This window comes from Canis aureus, chromosome 10 (genome assembly GCF_053574225.1).
Source record: "Canis aureus isolate CA01 chromosome 10, VMU_Caureus_v.1.0, whole genome shotgun sequence".
NCBI lineage: Eukaryota > Metazoa > Chordata > Mammalia > Carnivora > Canidae > Canis > Canis aureus.
Window position 1 is genome coordinate 8,518,595 of NC_135620.1, and position 25,124 is coordinate 8,543,718.

A 25,124-nucleotide genomic window follows, 5' to 3' on the forward strand; every position below is an offset into this window, starting at 1 on the left:
AGTCTGTTTCTGTTCTATATCTTTTTTTTTTTTTTTAGATTCCATATATAAGTGAAGTTACATGGCATTTGTCTTTCTCTGACTTATTTTACTTTTCTTGAAACCATTTTTGTTCATCCATGTCATCCTAAATAGCAAGATTTTCATCTTTTTATGATTAAGTAATAGTCCATCATATATACCACATCTTCTTTATCCATTCATCTACCTGTATATATTTACATTGTTTCCATATCTTTTTTTAAAACATTTTATTTTTTTTCATTTGAGAGAGAGCGTGTGCACACAAGCAGGTGGAACAGCACAGGGACAGGGAGAAATAGGCTCTCTGTTGGGCAGAGAGCCCAATGTGAGGTTCGATCCCAAGACCCAGAGATCATGACCTGAGCCAAAGGCAGAAACTTAACCAACTGAGTCACCTAGGTGCCCCTCCATATCTTTGGTACTGTAAATAATCCTGCAATAATCATAGGGATGTATATATCATTTTAAATTAGTATGTGATTCAAGTAAATATTCAGACATACAATTAGATCATATGGTATTTCTATTTTTAATCTTTTGAGGAATCTCTGTACTGTTTTCCATACTGACTGTACCACTTTACGTTCTCATGAACAGTGCACAAGGGTTCATTTCCCCCACATTTCCTCTAACACTTATTATTTATTGTCACTTTGATACTAGCCATTCTGATGAGGTAATATCTCATTGTGGTTTTGATTTGCATTTCCCTAATAATAAGTGATATTGAGTACTTTTTTTTAAAGATTTTATTTATTCATGAGAAACACGGAGGGGGCGGGTAGGGAAAGAGACAGAGAGAGAGGGGCAGAGCCACAGGCAGAGGGAGAAGCAGGCTCCATGCAGGGACCCCAACATGGGACTCGATCCCAGGTCTCCAGGATCAGGCTCTGGGCTGAAGGCAGGAATAATTTTAATCAAGGAGGTGAAACACTTGTACTCTCAAAACTAGAAGACATTGATTAAAGCTACTGAATACAACAGAAACAAATGGAAAGATTCCATGCATATGGATTACAAGAATATTGTTAAAATTCCCATACTACCCAAAATAATCTATAGATTTAAAGCAGTGCCTATCAAAATAGCCAGAATATTTTTCACATAAATAAAACAAACATCCTAAAATTTGTATGGAAGCACAAGAGACCCTGAATAGCCAAAGCAAACCTGCTAGAGAACAATATATAATGTTGAGGTAGATTTCTTCTATTCCTACTTTGTTGAGAATTTTTATCATGAATGGGTGTTGTATTTTGTCAGATGCTCTTTCTGTATGTATTAGGATGATCATATGACTTTTATATTTCATTTTGATAATGCAGTATGCCATGCTAATTTGTGTGATTGAATCATCCTTGCTTCCCCCACCCCCACCAAAAAAAATCCTACTTAGTCATGGTGTGTGATCCTTTTAATTCATTTTTAAATTCTGTATGTTAATATTTCATTGAGGATTTTAGCTTCTAAGTTAATCAGGGATATTGGTCTGTGATTTTTTTTTTAACATCATTATCTGGTTTTGTTATCAAGATAATGCTAGTTCTACAGAATTAGTTTGGATTCTGTGTTCCAGAATAGCATTAGAAGAAAGAATTAACTCTTCATTTGATGCTTAGAATTCATCTGTGAAGCTATCTCGTTACAGACTATTTTATGTTGGAAGCTTTTTCATTACCAATCCTTTTTTTTTTTTTTTTTTTTTTTTACCAATTCTATTTCTTTATTAGTAATTGGTCTGTTCAGATATTCTATTTTTCATGACTCAGTGTTGGGAGATTGTAGATTTCTTGGAGCTTATCTATTTCTTCTAGGTTGTCCAATTTAGACCTGTAATTTTTCATTGTTGTCTCAAAATCTTTTGTATTTCTGTGGTGTTGGTTTTAACTTGTCTTTCATTTGTATTTATGAGTCATCTTTCTTTCTATGATGAATCTAGCTAAAGGTTTATCAATTTTATTTTTTAAAAACTCTTAATTTTATTTATCCTTTTTATTGTCTTTTTATGCTGTATTTATTCCTGCTCTAATCTTTATTATTTCCTTCCCTTTACTAAATTTGGGCTTTTTGTTTTTCTAGATCTTGAGGTAGAATTGTTGGAAAGGTTGAATTGTTTAGCTGAAATTTTTCTTGTTTCTTGAAAGGGACCTATATAACACTAGCAACTCCTTAGAACTGCTTTTGATGTATCTGTAGATTTTGAACTGTTGTGTTTCTGTTTGCATTGGCTGCACTTCTTGACATCCTCTTTGATTTCGTCATTGGCCCATTGGTTGTTCAGTAGCATGTTATTTAGCCTGAACTTGTTTATGTTTTTCACATTTTTTTTAAAGGTTTTATTTATTCTTTCATGAGAGACACAGAGAGAAAGAGAGGCAGAGACACAGGCAAAGGGAGAAGCAGGCTCCATGCAGGGAGCCCGACATGGGACTCGATCCTGGGTCTCCAGGATCATGCCCTGGGCCGAAGGGGGCACTAAACCGCTGAGCCACCCGGGCTGCCCCACATTTCTTATTATAATTGATTTCTAGTTTTATAACCACTGTGGTTGGAAAATATGCTTGATATTATTTGTGTTCTTAAATTTTTTGTGACTTGTTTTATGATACAACATGTAATGTATCCTGGAAAATAATAGTGCAGGTGTACTTAAAAGGAATATGAATTCTGCTGTTTGGGGCTAGACTATTCTGTATGTATCTGTTCAGTCCATCTCATTTACTGTATCATTCAAAACCAATTTTTCCTTATTGATTTTCTGTCTGAATGATCTACCCACGATGTAAGTGGGATGTTAAGTCTTCTACTATTACTGTATTACCATCAATTTCTCCCTTTATGTCTGTTAATATTTGCCTTATATATTTAGGTGCTCTTATGTTGGGTGCATAGATATTTATAATTGCTATATCTTATGGCTGGATTGATCCCTATACCGTTATGTAATACTCTACTTTGTCTCTTGTTACAGTCTGTTTCAAAGTCTACTTTGTCTAAGTACTGCTACCTAAAATTTTTTCAATTGTATTTACATTTCATTACCTTTTTCCAATCTTTCACCTTCAGTCTATATGTCTCTTTAGGTCTGAATCTGTCTCTGGTAGGCAGCAAATACATCCTTACATCCATCCTTCCTTCCTTCCTTCCTTCCTTCCTTCCTTCCTTCCTTCCTTCCTTCCTCCCTCCCTCCCTCCCCCCTCCCTCCCTCTCCTTCCTCCCTCCCTATCTTCCTTCCTTCCCTTCTCTTTCTCTTTCTTCTTTCTTTTCTTTCTTTCTCTCTATCTTTCAATTAGAAATTTAGTCTATTTACATTTAAGGCAATTATTGACAGATACACCAAATGCTGTTTTCTGGTTATTTTTGTAGCTCTGTGTTCTTTCCACTTCTTTAGCTCTCTTGTGATTTGATAACTTTCTTTAGTGTTTTGTGTAGGTTCCTTCCTTGTTTTTTTGTGGATCTTTTATAGGTTCTTGGTTTGTGATTACTATGAAGTTCATATATAACATCCTATGTATATAGCTCTCTGCATTAAGTTGATGGTTGCTTAAACTTGAACATATTTTAAAAACACTATACTTTACTCCCCTACCCCTATGTTTGGTATGTCATAGATCTTTTTACCTTTTATATTCCTTGGCAAGTTTTTGTAGATATATTGACTTTACTGCTATTTTATCATTCATACTAGCTCTATAAGTAATATATTTACCACCTGTACTGTATGTATGTTTTATCAGTGAAATTTTTTATTTTTATAATTGTATTTATCCTAGTTTTGGCCTTTTCTACTGGAGTGCCTGGGTGGCTCTTCAGTTAAGCGTCAGACTCTTGATTTCAACTTGGGTCATGATCTCAGGGTTGAGATCAAGCCCTGCATCAGGCTCCATGCTGAGTAGAGACTCTGACATTCTCTCCTTCTGCCCCTCCCCATACAAAGGCATGTGCTTACTCTCTCTCTCTGAAATAAATATTTTTTTAAAAAATTTCTTTCACCCTCTCCCTCTGCCCCTTCCCCCTCTGCTTATGAGCTCGCTTGCTCGCTCTCTCTCTCTCAAAAAAAAGAGTCTTTTTATCATTTCTTGTAAGGCCAGTTTAGCGATGATGAACTCCTTTAATTTTTATTTATCTGGGGGAACATTTCATATCTCCTTCAGTTTTTTTTAAAGATTTATTTATTTATTTATGATAGACATATATATATAGAGAGAGAGAGACACACAGGAAGAGGGAGAAGCAGGCTCCATGCCGGGAGCCTGATGCGGGACTCGATTCTGGGACTTCAGGATCGCGCCCTGGGCCAAAGGCAGGAGCTAAACCGCTGAGCCACCCAGGGATCCCTCTCCTTCAGTTCTTAATGATAACCTTGCTACTTATTCCTGGATGTAAATTGATTTTTTTTCTTCTTTATCATTTTGACTTTACCATACCTTTCTGGCCTGTAAATTTTCTGCTGAAAAACCAGCTGCTAGCCTTTTGAGGTTTCCCTTATATGTAATTGTTTGCTGTTCTTTTGTTGCCTTTTTTTAGATTTATTTATTTACTTATTCATTCATTCATTCATTCATTCATTCATGAGAGAACAGAGAGAGAGGCAGAGACATAGGCAGAGGGAGAAGTAGTCTCCCCACAGGGAGCCTGACGTGGGACTCGATTGTGGAACCCCGGGAACACACCCTGAGCTGAAGGCAGACACTCAACCACTGAGCCACCCAGGGTCCCTCTTTTGCTGCTTTTAAGATTATCTTTAATTTTTGCCATTTTAATCATTATATGTCTTGCTGTGATCCTCTGTGGGCTCATTTTGTTTGAGGCTTGCTGTGTGTCCTGAACCTAGATGTTTCTTTCCTTCCCCATGTGTTCTCTTCTCCCTGTTCTCCTCCTGAAATCCCTATAATGTGAATTTTTAAGTTTGGTATTTTCCCAGAAGTCTCTTAACCTATTCTCGTTTGTTAATTTTTTCTTTTTATTGTTCAGCTTCATTGCTTTCTGTTAGTCTCTTTCAGATTGGGATCTGATCTTCTGTATCACATAATCTGGTGTTGATTACCCCTATTATATTTTTCATTCAGATATTGTACTCCTCAGCTATGACTCATTCTTTTTTGTATCTTCTATCTTTACTGAAGTTCTCACTTAGTTCATCCACTTTTCTGGCAAGCCTATTGAGCATATTTATGACCATTGCTTTTAATTTTTTATCAGGTGCTTGTCTTATTCTTCCATTTGTAGCAAATTTTTCTGTCTCTACATCTTGCCTTTCTGTGTCTGTTTCTATGTATTAGGTAGGTTAGCTATGTCGCTTGGTCTTAAAAGTAGTATCCTTCAGAAGGCATTCCTTGGTGCCATATAGCACAATTTCCCCTTATCAATAGAACCAGGCACTGCAGGCATGTCCCTTGTCCCTTGTCTGGACTGCCTGTGCCTTGTTATTGTAGCTGGCCTGTGTCTGCTGTGGATATGCTGGCTGGTGAGGCTGGCCCCCAGCCCAGATGGCTGTGATGCACACTTGTGACTGCTTCACATGTACTAGTGGGTAGGGCTGGCCCTCAGCCTGACTTTTAGGAGCGAATGAATAGCTGTGATTACTGTGGGTTTACTAGTGAGTGGGGCTAGTACACACACACCCTCTCAGGGTAGAAATCTCTCTGGATGGACACCAGTCCCAACTGATACTGCCTGCTGGGTGTGGTGAGGTTGTAGTCATTCTGCAGGGATGACAGTCCCTACTGAGACTGCCTGCCAGGTGTGGCAGGATGGGAGACACTTTGGAGGGGCACTTGCTGACGTGAGCATGTTGGATGGGATGGCCCACTGAAGAATGCCAGGGCAGAGGCAGAACAAGCAGTGCTAGCAAGGTAGATGGAAAGCATTATAACTGGCTCCTGCCAGCATCTAGTTAGCTAGGCAGAAGAGGGACATACAGAAGAAATGATGCCCACCAGCACCTCCATTTCTAGAGGATGCTCCAGCAGACTCCTAGCTCTCTAGTATAACTCCTAAAATTAGTCAATCTCTTTCTGTATATCCCAGGTTCTTTTCAAACTGGTGCTTCTCTGCTGTATCTTGGACCAAATGATATAGGTAGGATACTAGCCCTTTAATAAGAGAGGAGACTCATTTTTCTTTAGCTGTCTGGTTCTCCTGGAGTTCAGCCCCACTGATTTTTAAAGCTCCTAGGTGTAAACCCCTAGATTTTCAAAGCCAGACATTCTGAAGGATCATGTTTTAGTGCAGGGCTAGGTTGCTTGATATGAGTCTTGATCGCCTCGCTCCTCTATGCTTGAGATGTCTGTCTCTTGAGGGTCACAGTGCTGGGTTTTGGTCCTTAACTGCACTTCTGCTGCTTCTCCTCTTCTTGAGGTGGCCTCTTTTTTATGTCTTTAGCTGTGGAAGATCTGCTCTGCTAGTCTTCAGGTCATTTTCAGAGCAAATTGCATTTCCTATAGTTGTGGCTCCACTGTGTCTGTGGGAGGAGGTGAACTCAGGGTCCTCCCACTCTGCCATCCTCCCTGAGTCCTGAAATGGAAATTTTAGAGACTGAAAACATAGCTGCTGCAGAGACAGAGCTAACCCAATTGCAAACGTTAGATATAAATTGTTGAATTTCTGCAAGTCTTAAGAAGAGACTTCTATATTCTACCAGTTAGACACGGGTGAAGTTAATGTACCAACTTTGTTCTTAATATCTGGCTTATTTAAAGCCGCTTTTCCGTCAGTTATTCAATTCCTAGAATCAGACATACTGGCATCTCTTTTGTTTCACTGAATTATATAGAACTCCTTCTCAAATTATAAGGGAAGTATGAGAACTGGCTCTGAGTTTCTTGATGGAGATTGGGGAAAGAGTGAGTGTTTATTCCCCTATACATATTTCCAACCAAAATGCACTGGTTGTTACCCTTGTGCCAGGCACTGTGCATATTTTGGGGCTCTAAGATAAATAAGACAAGAAACTGCCCTGGATAGGGTGACTGAAGACAGAAATTTAGCTCCTTTAAAAGCAAGTGTTTAAACTTTTTCTAGCATATAAACTTTTGCCAGAAAAGTAACTGTGGCTTCGTAGAGACATACACATTATCTTTTTCACTTAGTTATCAGATTTGTTCTGGTGGCAATTAATGGTTTTCAGATTACTGAGAATAGAGAGCAAAAAGATTTTTTTTCAGTGTGCATTATTTTTAGGCTATTGACACTTAAACATAATTGTCAGTATAACCAATTAGAGGAAAGGGGAGGGAGGTGATCAGCAAGAGGAAGGTGGCATTACTTGTACACCCATTATGTTCCCTGAATTAGTTACTTTATATTCTTAATTCATTGAGATAGCAGTTACTACTGCATTTACTGATAAGAAATCTGTAACATTTAGAGATTGTGTAATTTAACGAAAGTCATTCAGCTAATATATGGACAAAGATTTGAACCCATGTATGCCTCTTCCACAGTCCATCTGTATGCCTCTATACTATGTCCTCTTCAACAATTAATAGAAAAATGTGAACAATCAGCAAGCCCACTGGCTTTGTTACTAGTAGGATAGTAAGCACTTTGACTTTTTTCTATTGAAATGATAGATTACTTCTGGTTTCTTTGAAATGAAATGTTTATACAATATGGCTTCAAAGTTACTGCAGAAATAAATAAAAACCACCCAAATGAGAACAAACAGAGGTTATTTATTCAGAGCCTGTTCTAGGAAAGGAGTCAGCCACTATCACTTGCATTTGGCAGAAACTCCAAGGCAGGCAGGGTTGGAAGAAGGCTTCATGGTAACAAAAGATGGAATTCTCCAGGTAGGCTCCAGATGAAAGGCTATTGGCATGGGGAAGCCGGAAACAAGCTAATTAGAGTGAGGCATCTTTTGTGATGGGTTTGGGGAGCACATTTGGCTTTCTCTCCTTGGTCCTGAGATGGAATGAGGAATAAAATACAGGGAAGCTGGCATTCACTAACCAAGCTGTGACCATTCTACAGAGGGTTTTTTTTTTTTTCCTTCTTGTGCCGATTGCTTCAGAGGCTGTAAGTCAGATATCTATTGTCCTATGTGTCCTGGCTAGAGTCCATTTGTATATTTAGCCTGGATATTAAAGATGTAATAGTACTATTTCAGAATTCAAGGTACTTAATCCTATGATTAGACTATGAATCTGAGACTATGCACAACAGGATTCATACGTTCCTATATTTTCCCTGTTTACACTTGCCTACTTACAGCAAACTGTCTAAACTCTCCTCTCATTACAAATTTCCACCTCTATTTTTCTGATACCATTATTCATTTCCTGACCATACTGACTATTTTGCAGAGAAAAAGGTACAGTTAGAAAAGGAGATCCATAGGTTCCCACTACTTCCTATACTTATCTTCCTGTAAAGGCAACCATGTGTTCCATCTCCCTGCTACTCATAATGAATTGTCTACACTCACATCTAAGGCCAATCCTGCTACTCATATACTGGATTATCATACCCATCACTCACTCAAAGGTATCTGTTCAGTAATTCTCCCCTTCCTCTCATTAAGCACTTTTCCATTTCCTCTGTAATATTTCCAGGAGCATACTTTACGTGTTGTAAATTATACCATCTTAAAACAGTCTTCTTTAGACCTTGTATTACCCATCAATAGCCCTATTTCTAAGCTCCTTATAGCAAAAGGCCATAAAGCAAATTTTTCTCTTCCTTGTCTCTCACCATTCACATTTTCATGAATACACGTCTGTTTGGGTTTTACTGCTGTGTGCTCATTTTCTGTAGCTACATGGTTAAAAGGCCACTTGTATTCTTACCATATAGATTAATGGGGTGGTATGGACATTCTCAAGTTTTTTGAAGAATGTAAGCAAAAAAATATATCTACTACAGAAGGCACTTAAAAATCAGATTGATTATGAAGATTTTCTCTCTACATTGATTATGTTTTTTATTCAAATATATACTTAAGACTTAACATTACATATTGAATAGAAATATTCATCAGGATGTATCTTTCTGATATTCTAGTAGCCAGGAGTTCAGTTTTTAAATATGCTTTCTTTAAAATATGGAGAACATTTCCAATAGGTTTTTTAGGTGGGAAGCAGTGAAGCATGAGAAAATACCCAAAAGTGTAAAGAATGTAACAATTTATAATATTCCTTGGGGCTTGACATCTTATTATGATTTATTTTCCATGTAAATGGCCTTTAAAAGAGTAAGTTCTGTATGATAATCATTATTCACTCAAACATCATCAGGATTTCTTTTTTGAAATCCCTAATCATACTTGCCCAAAGAGATTTACTCTTTTTGTCTTATACTTGAAGTAACTCAAAACTTTATTCATTTAGAAATGGATTAGGATAGCTGGCAAACAGAATTCTGTCCACAAAAATTAAGAGGGTTACCTCTTGACTCAGATTCTAGTACTTTGTTTGCTATTCCACCTGAAAGGACAGGAGAAGGAGTTGAGGAAAATATGTTGAGACATTCATCAATACCCATTTTTAAATTAACAGACATTATTTACAACAATTTTAGATTTATAGAAAAACTGATTTGAAAATACAGAGAATTTTCATACCACATCTCTGTTGAACACACACAGTCTACCATATTATTTACATTCCGTATTATTGTGGAACATTTGTTAAAATTGATGAATATATCTACATTATTATTAAAATCCATAATTTGCATTAAGGTTCATCTTTCTGTTGTGAAATTCTATAGATTTTAACAAATGTATAATGTATCTATCATTATCATATTGTATAGAATAGCTTTGCTCCCTTAAAAATTTCCCAGCCTTCCACCTATTCATTGTCCCTCCCTTTCACTGAATCCCTGAATCTTAACTGAAATTTTTCAGAATGCCATACTGTTGGAAGCATAGAGCTCAAAGCCTTTTCAGATTGGCTTCTTTGGGTTATCAGTATGCTTCTAAGTTTCTCCGTGTCTTTTTGTGGCTTGATAGCTCACTTTTTTATTGTTACATAATATTCCACTGTATGGATATACAATAGTTTATCCATTCATCTATTGAAGGACATCTTGGTTGCTTCCAAATTTTGAAATAAATTTGTGAACAAAAGGTTGCTATGAACAATTATGCGCAGGTTTTTGTGTAGACATCAGTTTTCAACCTTATTTGAGTAAACACCAAGGAGTATGATTAATAGATTGTATGATAAAAGCATACTTAGGTTAGGTAGTAAGAAACGCTGCCAAACTATTTTCCAAAACATCTGTACCATTTTTTCATTCCCACCAGCAATGAATAAAAATTCCTTTGGCTCTACATCCTTATCTTTTATTTTAAATTTAAATTCGATTAGCCAATACATATAACATCATTAATTTCTGATGTAGAATTCAGCAATTCATCAGTTGTGTTTAATGCCCAGTGCTCATCCCATCACAAGCCTTCTTTAATGACTGTCACCCAGTTACCCCATCCTCCCCACCTCCCCTTCAGCAACCCTCAGTTCTTTCCCATAGTTTAGAGTCTCTCATGGTTTGTCTCCCTTCTCTGACTTTTTCTGTTGTTTTCATCTGCAGTTCCTTCAGAACATATGATTTTGCACAACTTTTCATATGTTTATTTGCTCTCTGTATCTTTTTGGCTGAAGAACACATTTTTAATGACCTCTGCTTACTAAGCACTGCATTATATAGTAGGAAGGTTTGTTAATCTTTCACACAGGAAAATACATACTGAATGTACTATATAGTTGTTGCTCAAAAAAGTCAGTTTATATTCTGAGCAGATTAGCTAGTGGCAAAAACTATGTCATTCATAGGGGATATTCACCACAGAGCCACTACTCTCAAATTATATGAGCGAGATACTATGTAAAATCCCACGTCCTTTTCCCTTCTAAAATGGCTTCTTACAATCAGAAAAATGTGCATATGCTACATATTATAAGAAATAAAGAATATTTACTTCAACACATGTATATTATACAGAAATTTTACTCATAAAATATATCCAATAAAAATGTATGTCAATGTCCACTTAAAAAGCATGTAAGATAATGTTTATAACACCATTAGTAATTCCCCCAAACTGGAAACACCCAAAATCTTTCACCTGAAGATTGGATTAATATGTGATATATTCATTCACAAAGAATACTGAAAAAACCAAGTGAATGAGCAAATTATTGCTAAAGAAATAGCTTGAATGATTCTCACAGATATAACATTAAAAAATAGAACCAGTCGTAAAAGAACACAAACAACAGAATTTGAATAATGTGGACTTCAAAGTGCTAAATGTCAGGATAGTTGTCATACTTGGCTTTGGCATACCTGTGGGGAACTTGGCATGTGACTTGGATGAGCCATGGGATATGCTACTAATGTTCTACTTCTTCATTAGGAACTCTTTAAAAAGGTTGGTGTTAAAATCTTCAAGCTGTACACTTGTGATTTATGCATGTTTCCAAGAATTATATTTCAATTAAATATAATTCTAAAAAACAGATGCTATAGTAAAATATTTACCTTTAGTCTTTATACTGTGTATAATGAAAAATCTACACAGTAAATAAAAATAAACCTACCTCTGTAAGTTTTGTCAATAAAATACTGATAAAGGAGTAAAATCTTGAATCTAGCTATTTCTGTATATATTTAGATGTGAAAAAAGTTTGAAATAAAATACAGAAAATATATAAGCATAAACATGTGTGCTTGTATTCTACATAGTTTTTAATTTGTATCTGTATGTGTATATATATATGTGTGTGTATGTATGTATATTTTTTCCATATCTCCATTAACTTTATTTCTATTTATTTATTTATTTTTAAATATTTTATTTATTCATGAGAGACAGAGAGAGAGAGACAGAGACAGAGCCAGAGGGAGAACAGGCTCCATGTGGGGATCCCGATGTGGGACTCAATCCCGGGACCACGGGATCATGCCCTGAGCTGAAGGCAGATGCTCAACCACTGAGCCACCCAGGCGTCCCTCTATTTCTATTTAATTCTATTTTATTTGTACTTGAAATATAGTATTTTATATGTATATAAGTATGCATATAGAATATAGTAAACAGATAATTATATATCTAGTATATATATATAAATATAGTATTTATTTAAAGTATATAGTATATATACTGTATGTGTATATACTGTATGTACATATACATATATATACTTTATATATAGTAAAATATACCTTTTATATACATTATGAAATGTTCATCAAAATAAGTATAGTTACAATCTGTCACCATAGAAGTTATTACAATATTATTGACTGTATTCCCTATGCTGTACTTTGCATCACTGTGAGTTATTTCTATTGTAACTGGAAGTTTGTACCTCTTAAACCCATCAACATCTATTACCTGTCCCCCCACCCCACCCCTCTCCAAGCCCTCCCTCCTGGAAACCACCAGTTTGCTCTTTGTATTTATCAGCCTGTCTCTGTTTTGTATTGTTTGATGGCTGGTTGGTTGCTTTGTTTCTTTTGTTTCTTAGATTCCACACATAAGTGAAAGCATATATTTTTCGACTTGGCTTATTTCATTTAACATGATACTCTCTTGATCATCTATATTGTCCTGAAAGGCAAGATTCCACTCTTTCTTATAGAAGAGTAATATTCCACTGAGTATATATACCTTATTTCCTTTATCCGTTTGCTTACTGATAGACATTTTGATTGCTTCCACATCTTGGATGTTGTAAGCAATGCTGAAATAAACACAGGAGTTCATATATTCTTTTAAATTAGTATTTTTGTTTTCTTTGGGAAAATACCCACAAGCAAAATTACTGGAGCATATGATATTTCTATTTTTAATTATTTGAGCAATATCCATACTGTATGCCATAATGGCTGTACCAATTTATCTGCCTACCAAGTACACAAAGGTTCATTTTCACCATATCCTCAACAATACTTAGTATTTCTTGTATTTTTGACACAAGACATTCCAACAGGTGTAAGGTTATAGATATCCCACTGGGGTTTGATTTGCATCTCTCTAATGATTAGTGATGCTGACTATTTTTTCTGGTGTCTGTGGCCATCTCTAATATCTTCTTTAGAAGAAGGTCTATTCAGGTCCTCTATTAATTTTTTATTGGACATTTTGGGGACTTGTTATTGTTGTTGAGTTGTATATGTCCTTTATATATGTCTCCCATTCAGTACATTACCTTTTCATTTTGTTTATAGTTTACTTCACTGTGCAAAAGCTTTCCAGTTTGGTGTAGTCCTAATTGTTTATTTTAGCTTTTGTTTCACTTGCCTACAGAGACAAATCCACAAAAATACTGCTAAGAATGATGTCTAGAAGTTTACTGCATATGTTTTCTTTTAGGAATTTTATGTTTTTACATCTAACACCTAGGTTTTTAATCCATATTGTATTTCTTTTGCTGTATAATAGAAGAAAATGGTCCAATTTTCCCAGAACCATTTGTTGAAGAGAATGTCTTTTCCTCTTTATATACTTTTACCCCCTTTGTCATAGATAAAGTGACCATAATGATGCGAGATTTGGGGGGGGGGTCTCTATTATCCAAGAATCAATGTGTATATATGTGCCAGTACCATACTATTTTGATTACTAGAGTCTAGTAGCACAAAGTCCAGGACTGTGATATATCCAGCTTTGATTTTCTTTCTCAGGACTGCTTTGGCTATGTTGATTGCTTTGAGGAGCATGGACATTATGACATTTTTGATTCTTCCATTCCATGAGTATGAGATATCTTTCCATTTATTTGTATCATCTTCAATTTCTTTCATCAGTGTTTTATAGTTTTCAGAGTACAGTTCTTTCACCTCCTCGGTTAAATTTATTCTTATGTATTTTATTATTTTTGATATAGTTGTAAAAGAGATTGTTTTCTGTATATGGTCTATATTTTATAACTTTTCTGAATTCATTGATTTGTTCTGATAGTTTTTTGGCAGTCTTTATGGTTTTCTATACATATTATCATATCTGCAAGTAGGGAGAGTTTCACTTGTTCCTTACCTGTGTAAAGCAATTTCTTTTTTTCTTGTCTCATTGCTGTGGCTAGGACTTCCAGTACTTATAATGAATAAAAATGGGGAAAGTAGACATCCTTTTTTTGTTCCTGATCTTGGAGGAAAAGCTTTTAGCATTTTATCATTGACTGTGATGTCAGCTGTGGGTTTGTCATATATGGTCTTTATTATGTTGAGGTGAGTTTTCTCTATACCCACTTTGAGGAGAGTTTTTATCATGAACTGACTCTGAATTTTGTCAAATTCTTTTTCCATATCTATTGATATGTTCATATTTTTTATTATTGATTTTGTTAATGTAGTATATCACATTGATTGTTTTGCAAATAATGAAACATTCTTGCATCCTTGGAGTAAATTGTACTTGATTGTGGTAAATGATCCTTTTAATGTATTAAACTTGATGTGCTATTGAGCACTTTTACATCTTAATCATCAAGGATATTAGTACATAGTCTTGTGGTGTAGTTGTCTGGTTGTGACAGGGTAATGGCGACCTTATAGAATAAATTTGGAAGCATTCCTTTTAGTCTGAGAAGTTTAAGTGCTAACTACTCCTTAAATACTTGGTAAATTCACTTGTGAAACCATTTGATGTTGGACATTGCTTGTTGGAGCAATTTTGATTACCAGTTCCATTTTGTTAGTAGTAATCAATTTGTTCAGATTGTCTATTTCTTCTTGATTCTTTTTTAGAACATTGCATTTTTCTAGAAATTGGTCCATTTCTTCTCATTTGTAAAACTTTTCATAGTACCCTCTTATAATACTTTTATTTCTGTGTTATCACTTTTCTCTTTCATTTCTGATTTTTTTTCCTATCCAAGTTTTTATTTAAATTCCAGTTAGTTAACATAGAGTGCAATATTAGTTTCAAGTGTAGAATTCAGGTGAGTCATCCCTTTATACACAATATCTGGTACTCATCACAAGTGGCCTCTTTGGTACCCATCACCTACTTAACCTATTCCCCCTTCCCACCCTTCCCTCTGTTACCATCAGTTTGTTCTCTATAGTTAGGAGTCTATTTCTGGGTTTTCCTCTCTCTCATTTTACCCCCCTATATTCACTTGTTTCTTAAATTCCACATGAGTGAAATCATATGGTATTTGTCTTTCCCTGACTTATTTTGCTTAGCATTGTACACTCTAGCTCTATCTAAGTCATTGCAAGTGGAAATATTTCATTCTTTTTATGGCAGACTAATATTCCATTGTCTTTATCCATTAATCAGTTGATCTATATTTGGGCTCTTTCCGTAGATCGGCTATTGCTTATAATGATATAAACACTGGGGTGCATGTATCCCATGGAATCTGTATTTTTTTATCCTTTGGGTAAATACCTAGTAGTGCAATTCCTGGATTGTATGGTAACTCTCTTTTTAACTTCTTGAAGAACCTCCATACTGTTTTCCAGAGTGGCTGCACCAGTTTGCATTCCCATCAGCAGCATAAGAGGGTTCAAATTTCTCCTCATCCTCATTAACATCTGTTGTTTCCTGACTTGTTAATTTTAGCCATCCTGACTAATGTTAGGTGATAGGCATTATAGTTTAATTTGTATTTGCTGGATGATGAGTGGTATTGAACATCTTTTCATGTGTCTGTTAGCCATATGAATGTCTTCTTTGGAAAAATGTCTCTTCATATCTTCTGCCCATATTTTAACTGGATCATTTGTTTTTTGGGTGTTGACTTTGGTAAGTTCTTTATAGATTTTAGATGCTAATCCTTTATCAGATAGGTCTTTGCAAATATCTTCTCCCATTCCTAGGCTGTATTTTAGTTCTGTTGATTGTTTTGTTTGCTGTGCAAAATCTTTTTATTTCAATGAAGTCTCAGTAGTTTATTTTTGCTTTTGTTTCCCTTTCCTCAGGAGATATATCTAGTAAGAAGTTGCTATGGACAATGTCAAAAGGGTTAATGCCTGGGTTCTTCTCTAGGATTTTGATGGTTTCCTGTCTCATATTTAGCTCTTTCATCCATTCTGAATTTATTTTTGTGTTTAAGAAAGTTGTGTATAAAAGTCCAGTTTCATTCTTCTACATGTTGCTGTCCAGTTTTCTCAACACTATTTGTTGAAGAGACTTTTTCCATTGGATATTCTTTCCTGCTTTATAAAAGATTAATTGACCATATAGTTTTGGGTTCATTTCTGTGTTTCCTGTTCCAATCCATTGATCTAAGTGTCTGTTTTTGTGCCAGTACCATACTGTCTTAATCACTACAGCTTTGTAATATAAATTTAAGTCTAGAATTATGGTGCCTCCAGCTTTGCTTTTTCTTTTTTCAAGTTTTCTTTGGCTATTCAAGGTCTTTCTTGGTTCCATATAATTTTAGTTTGTTCTAGCTCTGTGAAAAATGCTGGTGCTATCTTTTTTTTAAAAAAAAAAAAGATTTTATTTATTCATTCATGATAGAGAGAGAGAGGCAGAGACACAGGCAGAAGGAGAAGCAGGCTCCACGCTGGGAGCCCTACGCGGGACTCGATCCCGGGACTCCAGGATCATGCCCTGGGCCAAAGGCAGGCGCCAAACCACTGAGCCACCCAGGGATTCCCGCTGGTGCTATCTTAATAGCAATTGCACTACATGTGTAGATTGCTTTGGGTAATATAGACATTGTAACAGTATTTGTTCTTCTAATCCATGAGCATGGATGAACTATTTTTCCCCTTCTTTGTGTCTTCTTCAATTTCATTCATGAATGTTCTATAGTTTCCAGAGTACAGATCTTTACCTCTTTGGTTAGGTTTATTTTTAGGTATCTTATAGGTTTTGGTACAATTTTAAATGGGATTTATTCCTTGAATTCTCTTTCTGCTATTTCAATATTGCTATATAGAAATGCAACACATTTCTGTACATTGATTTTGTATTGTGTGACTATACTGAATTCATTCATCAATTCTAGCGATTTTTGGTGGAGTCGTTTGGGTTTTCTATATAGAGTATCATGTCATCTGCAAACAGTGGAAGTTTGATTCCTTGTCAATTTGGATGTCTTATTTCTTTTTGTTGTCTGCCTTTTGTGGCTAGGACTACCTGTGTTGGGAGCATAAATATTTATAATTGTTAAATCTTGTTGATTGATTATGATATAGTGCCCATCTTCATCCCTTGTTATAGTCTTTGGTTTAAAATCTAGTCTGTCTAGGGGTACCTTGGTGGCTCAGTAAGTTGGGCATTGGACTTGTAATTTTGACTCAGGGCATGATCTCAGAGTTGTGGGATTGGGCCCCATTTGGGTTTTGCTGGGTGTGGAGCCTGCTTGGAATTCTCTCCCTCCACCCCTACTACCCCAATTCCATGTTCATACTCTATCTCTCTCAAAAAACAATCTATAAAATCTAGTTTGTCTGATACAAGTATTGCTACTCTGGTTTTCTTTTGATGTCCATTTGTATGATAAATGGTTGTCTATCCCTTTTCAATCTGCAGGTTATCTTTAGGTCCAAATGTGTCTCTTATAGACAGCACATTAGTGAGCTTTTTTTTTTTTAATCCATTCTGCCACCCTATGTCTTTTGATTGGAGGGCTTAATCTATTTACATTCAGAGTAATTATTGATAGAAATATATTTAGTGCCATTTTATTACTTGTTTTGTCATGTTTATGGAAATTTTCTCTAATGTACTCTCTGTCACTTTTAGTCTTTGCTTTCTACTCAGTCAGTCTCTAATATTTCTTGCAGGGATGGTTTATGATCATGAACTCCTTTAGTTTTTGTCTGGAAAACTCTCTCCTTCTAGTCCGAATGATAGCCCTGCTGGATAGGGTATTCTTGGCTGCAGATTTTTCCAAATCAAGATGTTGAATATATCATGCCATTCTCTTCTGGCTTGCCAAGTTTCTGTGGAGAGATCTGCATTTGGCCTTACAGGTCTTCCCTTGCAAATTAGGAACTTCTTTTATCTTGCTGCTTTTAGTTTTTTCTGTCTCTATATTTTGCAAATTTAATTAGAACTTCTCTTGGTGTTCATCTGCTTTTGTTGACTTTGATGATTTTTGTTGATTTTGATATTTCTCCTGGATTTGGATGTCTGCTTCCTTTGAAGATTTAGGGAACTTTTTAGTTATGATTTCCTCAAATTTTCTGCCCTCTTTTCTCTCTCTTCTTATTCTGGGACTCCTACCATTTAATAGAGTAACTGAGCTCCCTAAGTCTGTTCTTGTGTTCCCTAATTCTTTCTCTCTTTTGTTCAGCTTCTTTATTTTCCATTATCTAATCTTCTTTATCACTTATTCATTCTTCTGCTGCTTCCATCCTTGCATACATTACATCTAGTCTATTTCAAATCTGAGTTACTGCATTTTTCATTTTTATTTGACTTTTATCTCTGCTCTAAGGGCCTCCCTGAGGTTTTCCAAGCTTTTCTCAAACCCAGTGACTATCCTTATAATTTCTGCTTTAAATTCTCCATCAGGAATATTACTTTCTCTGTTTCAATGAACTCTCTGGCTGTGACCTTATCTTGTTGTTTCATTTGAGATGTCTGTCTTCTCTGTGTTAGAAAAGCCTGTTATGTTTCCTGCTCCTCAGCGTGATGGCTCTATCATTTCTGATTTTATCTGAATCTTTTCTTTTTTTCTTCATGAATCAGTTTTGCAAATAATATTTTAAAGAACCAGCTACTGTTTCATTGATCTTTTCTATTTTTGATAGTCTTTATTTCATTTATTTCTACTATAATCTTTCTTATTTCCTTTTTTTTACCTTTTCTTCTTCTTTTAGGTGTAACGTTAGATTGTGTATTTGAAATTTTTGTTTCCTCAGGTAAACCCATATCTTTATAAACTTCCCTCTTAGAACTCTGTGTCATAGAGTTTGAACTGTGTTTCCATTTCCATTTATCTCAAGGTAGTTTTTAATTTCCTCCTTGATTTTCTTATTGATCTACTATTTTCTTAGTGCATGTTGTTTAGCCAGCACATATTAGTATTTTCTTATAGTTTTTTTCTTACACTTGATTTCTAGTTTCATACAACTATGGTGGGAAATTATACAGATATGATTTCAAACTTCTGAAATTTATTGAGACTTCTTTTGTGCCTAGAACGTGTCTATCCTGGGCATGTTTCTTATGACTTGAAAATAATATGTTTCTGCTCTTTAGGGATTACGTATTCTGTATATATGTGTTAAGTACATCTGGCCTAATGTGGGGTACCAGACCACTATTTCCTAATTGATTTTCTCTCTGGAGAGTCTATGCATTGATGTAAGCTGTTAAAATCCTCTACTAGTATTGTATTACTGGCTCTTCCTTTATTACTGTATTGTATTACTGGCTCTTCCTTTATTACTGTTTGTATGTGATTTATATATTTAGGAACAATTATGTTGGGTTCACAAGAATTTGCAATTATATCCCCTGGTTTGATTGATCACTCTGTCATTTTAAAATGCCCTTCTTTGTCTCCTGTTAATCTTTTAAAAAATATATCTAGTCTAAATATATATAGTCTATGGGGCATCTGGATGGCTTAGTTGGTTAAGTGTCTGATTCTTGGTTCAGGTCATGATCTTGGGGTCCTGGGATTGAGCCCTGTGTCAGGCTTCATGTTCAGCAGGGAGTCTGATTGCAGATTCTCTCCCTAAAATAAGTGAATCTTTAAAAAATATAAAGTTTGTCAGTTCTGATATAAATATTGCCATCCCAGCCTTTTTTTTTTTTTTTCTTCCATTTGATTGGGATAGTTTTTCTATCACTTTACTTTTAGTCTGGGTGTCTTGAGGTCTAAAACAAATCTCTTATAAGCAGCACATATATGGGCCATGTTCTTTCATCCATTCAGTCACCTACCATCTTTTGATTGGAGCACTTAGTCTACTTACATTTAAAGTAATTGTTTAAAAAATAAATTATTGACAGGCATTTTTTTTTAAATTTTTATTTATTTATGATAGTCACAGAGAGAGAGGCAGAGACATAGAGGGAGAAGCAGGCTCCATGCACCGGGAGCCCGACGTGGGATTCGATCCCGGGTCTCCAGGATCGCGCCCTGGGCCAAAGGCAGGCGCCAAACCGCTGCGCCACCCAGGGATCCCTTGACAGGCATTACTTATTGCCATTTTGTTAACTGTCTGATTGTTTTAGTTCTCTGTTCCTTTCCTCTTTTCTTGCTCTATTTCTCTTAACATACAGCCTTTAACATTATATTTAGATTCCTTTCTCTTTATTTTTTGTATCGTTATTATGGGTTTTGATTTGTTGTTACCATGTGGTTCATATGTAACATCTTGTATGTACAGTACTCTCTATTAAGTGGATGGTAGCTTAAGTATGAACACATTTAAAAGCACATTTTTCTTCATAACTCGTTTAATGTTATGATGTCATATTTTACATCTTTTAAATTGTGTATACCTTGACTAACTTTTATAGTTGTAATTGATTTTACTACTATCATCTTTTAAACTTCATAGTAGCTTTAAAAATGATTGATCTACTACCTTGATGATATGCTTTTACAAGTGAAATATTTTCCTTTCATAATTTTTTTATTCTAATTATGGCATTTTCCTTTCCACTTAAGAAGTCCTCAACATTTTTTGTAAGACCAATTTAGTGGTGATGAACTCCTTTAACTCTTGTTTGTCTGGTATTATCTTTATTTCTCCTTTAATCTTGAATGATAACCTTGCTGCATAGGGTATTCTGGGTTGTAGGGTTTCTTTTTCACCCTTAGCAATTTGCAGGCCAGAAAGGAGAGATATGATATATTCAAACTTTCTCCTGAATATAGACTTATGGATTTTCCTTCTTTCTACTTTTAACATTTTCTCTTTAATTTTTGCTAGTACAGTTATTGTTTGCCTTGGTACAGAATTTCTTAGATTCTTTTTTGGATCTCTTTGCTTTATTGGCCTGGATATCTGTTTCTTTTCCCAGATTAGGGAGGCTTTTTTTTTTTTTTTTTTTTTAGCTATTATTCTTAAGTTCTATGCTCCTTTCTCTCTTCTTCTGGGAACCCCGATAATGTAAACATTAATTTGCTTGATGTTGTTTGCAGAGGTCTCTTAACCTATTATCATTTTAAAAATTATTTTTTCTTTCTGCTCTGCAGCCTGATTACTCTCCATTACTCTGTCTTTCACATTGCTGATCCATTCTTCTGCAGCCTCTAATCTACTCTTGATTCCTTCTAAATTTATTCAGTCTTCTCTCAAGCCTGTTGAGTATGTTTTATAACTTGTTATTGGATAGAATAGATTGTTTATCTCTGTTTCTTTTAGTTCTTTTCCTAGAGTGTCTTATTCTTGCACTTTTGTTTCTATGTATTAAGTAGGTCAGCTGGGTCTCCTAATCTTGGAAGTTTTGGTCTTATTTAAAAGGCATCATGTGGTGCCCCAGCAGTGTAATCATTCATGATTTTCAGAATCAGGTGCTCCAAAGCATCCATGTGTGAGATTTATGCATTGTCCTATTGTGGCTGGGCTGTGACTGCTATAGATGCACTGGTGGATGATTATGTCCTCAGCCTGGCTTTTTGCAGTGACCAGTTGCAACTAGTTTAGGTTACTGATGGGACTATATTTCCCCACCTTCTCAAAGCAGGAGTTACTCTGGTAAGGTACACCCTCTGGAGAGAGGCTGCTTACCCAATGTGCCAGAACAATAAAAATTTTTGTTTCCAGAATGAGGGAGGGTTTCAAGTCCCAAATGAGTCTTCCTACCAGGTAGAGTGGGAGCTACTCTGGAATAGTACCTGACTGGGCAGGTATGTTGGGTGAGGCAGGTTCCCAGGGGATGCTGTGTCAAGGCAAGCCTGTTAGCAAAATAAATGGAGAGTGTGACAGTTGGTTCCTGTAAGTAAGTGTCCAAAAAGCTAGAATGGAAGGCAAGAAAAATGGTGTCCACAAGCACTTCTTTTCCAGGGAAAAGATCCCTCTGCCCCAAGCACATGTCCTAAAATTAGTCAATAAATCTCCTTAATGTATAAACAAGGTGGCTTTTCAAACCTATGCTCTGGTGCAGGGTGATAGGACAGGTAACACAGCATGCTAGTTCCTTATGAGTGAAGAATCCTTTTACTATAATATTACTATAATCTTCTGGCTCTCCTGGAGTTAAAATCCTTTAATTTTCAAAGGCCCTATAGATAAGACCTGTCACTTTTCAAAACCAGACATTGTAGGGGTAATCTTCCCAAACTTGGGGGTGCTCAATATGAGGTTTGCCCTGCTTGCTTCTTATGGATGACATCCCTGCCTGTGATATCCATCCCACTTTTGGGCTGCTACACTAGGCCCATTGTCTGGTTGCCAACTATGTGTCTCCTCTCCCTTCCCCTTTTTGATGTGGCCTTCTCTTTATGTTCCTAGTTGTGGAAGATACATTCTGGCAGTCTAAGGGTCATTTTGAAAGTAGTTCATGTAGTTGGAGCCTTCTTGGGTCCTAGGAGGAGGTGAGCTCAGGAAACTCCTACTTTGTCATATTCCCTATTCTCCTTATTATCCTTTTGAATAATAAAATTTGGTTATCAGTTTGCAAATAAGGCACAGTGGATATTAAGATTGTATAAGGGGGAGTATACTTCACAATATAATTGTGGGGTTTTTTTTTCCTTTTTCCTCCTGGCCATGTTCTGCAAAGCTAATAATTTGCCATGTTGGAACAAATTCACAGTGTTAATGTATAAGACAGAGTGTAAGCAAAGAACCTAAAATAGTTCATGCAATTCTGTAGGTTGACAGATGTAGTATCACACTTTGGTACTACTGAAAAGGTATTCTCCTTTTTCAAATACATTTAGAATAAATAACTCCAATTTTAAAAGATTCTATTTAGCTCACCAATCTGTTGGTAAGTTCATTTATGAATACTACTCTTCTTCATCCAGCTATTTTCATATATTTCCCTAATCCCTCACATCACTAGCTAAAAAAAAATAAAAAGCTGTATTTTCATGCTCTTCAAACCTGGTTAGCAGTACTACAAGGAAATATTTAATTTCCTAGAGAGGAAAAAAGCAAAGGCAGGGAGAAACTTGGATAGGAAGGTGAAAGCTTAGACCAGCTGGTCATCGTGTGACTCAATGTCCGGTGCTTCATTATGAGGAGAGTGGGGAAAGATGGCAGGAGCATTCTGAGCTCACCTCCTCCCACAGAAACACCCACACAACAAGTATATGTAATGCACTTCATTCTGAAAATGACCTGAAGATTGGAAGAACAGATCTTCCACAGCTAAAGACATAAAGGAAAGGCCACATAAAGATGGGCAGAGGCACAATTGGGAACTAGACTCCTGGAGCAGGAATGTAAATGGGAGGGATATCATAGATGTGGAGGCATAAAAGGGACCAAGCCCCACATCTGGTGCACTGAGGGCTTGCACATAGAAAATGAGCCCCCATAAAGTGTGGCTTTCAAAATCAGCTAGGCTTACCACGAGGAGAGTCAGGTGGTGGAGTACAGAAAACTGAGTATCTTCTCTTAAAGAGCCAGTATTTTATCACTCAGTCCAAGACCCAGCTAAGAAGCAGCTATGTGAAAAGGACTAGAGTTGCAGAGATTTACTGACTTACTTTAAAATGTGTGCTGGAGAAGATGTACCTACAGGATTTGCCATGAAGGTGGAAGAACTGGAAGGTACCATTTTTATTGCCCTTTTTCAGCCTACCTACCTGGACACTAGCCAGAGCCTGTCTGACACTCTCCATTTACCTTGCTAATGCTCTCTGCCCTGCCCAGGTAGGAGCCCCTATAAAACAACTCCCAACTTACCACACATCTTACATGCCTCACCTGGGACTATTATCCCCTCAGGGTGACCAGCACAATAGCTCACCCAGTGGCTAGCACCAGTGCCTCTAGAGAACCATTCCTGCGCACCCCATCCACCGACATAGCCTCAGTACTGAAAATCATGCTTCTAAGGCAGCTATCCCAGGTTCAAGCCCCACCTACCTGTGCATACAGGGTCATTGCTGACAGCCAAGTTGAGGGACAAGGTTGCCTACCAGCATGCATGCAGCCACTGAGGCTATCTAGAGCACTTGCTATTGCTAACATGACACCACAGGACACCTTCCACATAGGGCCACATATAGAGACAAAATGAGGGGGGCAGGTATATGTTGAAAATGAAGGGACACAACTCTAGAGAAAGAGCTAAATGAAACAGCAATCTACTTGATAAAGAGTTAAATGTAATGGTCATAAAGATACTCATCAGACTGGGAGAAGACTGAATAAACTGAGAACTTCAACAAAGAGGAAATACAAGACTTCAACAAAGAGGAAATACAAAACCAACCAGTAAAATTTAAAGAATACAATAATATATAATCTACTACAGGGGATCAACAGTAGATAAGAGGATGCAGAAGGCTACATCAGTGATCTAGAAGACAAGGTAGTAGAAACCAAGCTGAACAACAAAAAGAAAACCAAATTTAAGAAATTAATTGGGTTAAGAGACAAATTCAAGCATACTAATATTTACATTATAAGGGTCCCTGAAGGAACAGAGAAAGGAGCAGAAAACATAAATGAAGGGAGGATAGATGAAAACTTCCCTTTCTGGTGAATAAGGAGGCATCCAGATCCAAGAAGCACAAAGAAGCCAAAACAAGATGGAAGAACTGTAAGAGGTCATTTAGGTAATGACAGAAAAAAAACACACGATAATTACAATGCCCAAAATTAAAGATAAAGAAAAATCTTAAACGCAGCGAGAGAAAAGGAAATGGTTATATTCAATGGAAATCATACAAATCCATCAGTTTATTTTTCAGTAGAAACTTTACAGGCCACAGGACATAGCATGATATATTCAAAGTGCTGGGGGCAGGAGGTGGGGGGGCAACAGTGAAGAATACTCCAGCTGGCAAGGTTATCATTCAGAATTGAAGAAGAAATAAAATCTCTCAGACAAAGGAATTCATTACTATTGAACTTTATAAGCACTGTTAATTTCACAGGTAAAGTAAACATACAATAATTGTGGTGTATCAGTCACTTATTAAGCAAGTATGAAGAGTAAAAGACAATAGTACAATCAGTGATATGTACAAATTAGTCAAACACGCAAAAGAAAAAGATGTAAAATATGACATCATGTACATAAAACCTGGATGAGGAAG

The 25,124-nt window shown here is 36.2% G+C and overlaps 1 long non-coding RNA gene across 1 annotated transcript in view; it reads right to left on the reverse strand.

Moving 5' to 3' along the window:
- Positions 1–3,291: 3,291 nt before the first annotated feature.
- Positions 3,292–25,124, reverse strand: part of LOC144321944 (uncharacterized) — a 429,293-nt gene continuing 407,460 nt past the window's right edge. The window contains exon 5 of the long non-coding RNA XR_013387487.1: positions 3,292–6,540. This is a non-coding gene — a long non-coding RNA (uncharacterized LOC144321944). The remainder of the gene's footprint in view (positions 6,541–25,124) is intronic.